The sequence below is a fragment of the Elaeis guineensis genome, chromosome 4 (genome assembly GCF_000442705.2).
Source record: "Elaeis guineensis isolate ETL-2024a chromosome 4, EG11, whole genome shotgun sequence".
In the NCBI taxonomy this organism is placed as follows: Eukaryota; Viridiplantae; Streptophyta; class Magnoliopsida; order Arecales; family Arecaceae; genus Elaeis; species Elaeis guineensis.
Window position 1 is genome coordinate 13,995,282 of NC_025996.2, and position 2,630 is coordinate 13,997,911.

Here is a 2,630-nt window from a genome sequence, read left to right on the forward strand (position 1 = left end):
TTCGCTAGCGTCTGGTTTGGTCTGAGTTGCATTAACCATCAATCTCACCAATGCTGTGCAATTATATTTGTAAAATCTAAGGGCTATCTGGTTTTGGAGCAATGCCAGCAAAATATTACCATGTTAATGCTTTTGAGCATACTGTAGTATTGAAGCAGGACGGTTGTCTGCATCACTTGTTTCATTGATCATTGATTCCCTTGTAGCAAAAAAATTAAAAAAAAGTTGGAAGCAAAGAAGAAAACAGAGAAAAGAAATAGAAAAGAATACAAGACGGAAGAAGAAATAAAGGGAAAGAAATAAAGATGGAAGAAGAAAATAAGGGACAAAAAAATCGGAAAATATAACTTGCATCTTGTTTTGATTGCTTCAGCAGGGGAAATCTAGTAGAAGAACTGGGAGTGGAAATAGTGTCGGATATTTTACATCTGGTCTTATGTTTGGTAATGGGGGCTCCAGTGAAGGGTATTCTGACAAGAATTCTGAATGTTGCAGGTTGTCCGTACAAGAGGAATAATTGTTAGATTGTAAGTGATGATATTCTATCAATCTCTCCCACTGATATTTTCTCGATGTGCATTGGGTGTGTTATATATGCTTCTTGAGGAACTAGAAACATCATTATCACTAGAAAATAATTAAAGCAATTCAAACTTTCCGAGGAGGAGGATTATTACAAAATGTCATCCTTAAGTTTATCCATCACAAATTGTGAAAAAATTTTAAATTGAAAGCCGTGGGTTGCACAGAGATCCCACTGAGACGCAAGTAGACGAGCTGTCACACGTTAAGTATAAGAACACATTTATACCCAGAGCATGCTTGAGTTGATGCCTCATGCGTCCGATGATGGTTTTGACTGGTAACTTCATTCACATTTTCTTCAAGGGCTCCATATTTTTATGTCCATCCCTACCTGCGTAACAAACCAAAAGTATAGATAAAAACATTTATGAATGAGACAGATTACTGTAGTATAACTCACATGATTTGAAAAATGTGAAAATTTTAATGGGAAAGGAAAAACTGAACTAAAGCTTACCTTGGATCATTTACGTCTTCTATTACATTGAGATGGAGCATCAAGCGATGCAGGGATTTTGGTTTGTGATGGGGGGTTGGGGAGAAAAAAAGTAATCTTAACAGTAATAGGTAATCTTAGGATTAATTTCCTAATATAATCAAGAAGACTAACCCTAAATTAAATGACAGAAAGATCGCAAAGATGGATAGGAAGAAGAGAAATTCAAGAAGGAAAATTTTGCTTGAAGAAAAGAACACCTGAGTAGTGCTTTTAGGCTGTGGAAGTGCCTTAGGTTAAAAAAAAAATCAAAAACAAGATTAATAAACAACATAACCAAACAAACATATGAGAGAAAGAACGATTGGAGAGCAGAATATTTTGAAATCTCACCCCCTATTTTTTGGGGGAGTAGAATATTGTATGTAGGTCTGACCCAACCCAGCATATCCAAAATCGGGGCTTGGTGTATTGTGGGCTAACTGCAGTGTTGAACTCACTTGAGCCTAGTTTGGTGCTGACTTGATATCTGGCCTGAACTTGGCCTCACAATATTTTAACCTGAGATTATGCCTGCAACTGATTAACTTGAAGTATCAAGTAGAAAGAGAAATTATAATAACAAAATCTATTGTAAGCTAAGACCAATTTACCAGTTGAAGGACTATGTTTTGGAATATTATTCATGAGGTTTAACGTCCCTAAAGTTATGCGATCGTGTCTGATCCAAATGGGATTCGATCCCAGTCACTTGGTTAAGTGTAAAGAATTTTACCAGCTTGAACATGATAAACTAGTATACTCCAGTCAAGTAATATTATGATTTTAATACCTAACATTAGAATGTGTATTGTAATGTACTTCATAGTAGCTTCTCTCTTATTTATTATATCCTGTCCAATGGTGAATTAATACTGTCCGGTAATTTCTTCTCCTTTTCTCAACCGCTAGAAGTAGAGCGATGGCCCATTTCGTATGGCTTGTCACTTGGCACTTTTGCTGTTGACGATTCGTTTTGACAGGATACATTTTAGAGAGAATCTGAGGATAAACTTAATGCATCAAAGCTGCTATCATGTCTAAAATGATATTGTAATAACTTCAAAAGAATTGTTTATATAATGGTCATAAATCATAATGAAATGCTCTTTCATTGACCTTCAATTTGCAAGATTCTAGTCTCAATTCTCAAACTTGGTGGTCAGCGAACCGAATCTAATGCTAGCTTAGAGTTTGGGATTAAGACTTGGCTGAGTTCACAAACACATGTTGTGTGTGTGTATGCGCATGCTTGCACCTTTGCCCTCTTCAAAGCGGCTTGAAGCAATAGTACATTATTTTCACTTGGTTCATGCATGATTGGATCTGGTTACATATTGTCAAGTCTTCTCAATCAAATTACTTTCGAGTGGTTATTGGTTCGATTAAATCCACTGTTCAGCTAATGGATCAGTCTATGAAGCAATACTCATACGGACGAACAAGATAAAAAAGCGCACAATATATACACTTTCGTGCATGCTGTTTCTTGATAGACTAATCCATCATCTTAACAGTGAATCTAGTCCAACTAATAATTATAGTTAAGCCCTATTTTAAGAGTGATTTT

General features: G+C 35.9%; 1 protein-coding gene across 1 annotated transcript in view; it reads left to right on the top strand.

Annotated features, from left to right (window-relative positions):
• LOC105043788 (phospho-2-dehydro-3-deoxyheptonate aldolase 2, chloroplastic) overlaps positions 1 to 127 on the top strand; it is a 10,554-nt gene extending 10,427 nt beyond the window's left edge. Inside the window, exon 5 of the mRNA XM_010921487.4 lies at positions 1 to 127. This exon is cut by the window's left edge and continues 481 nt beyond it. The gene's annotated coding sequence lies outside the window, so the exon portion shown is untranslated.
• The last annotated feature ends 2,503 nt before the right edge of the window (positions 128 to 2,630 follow it).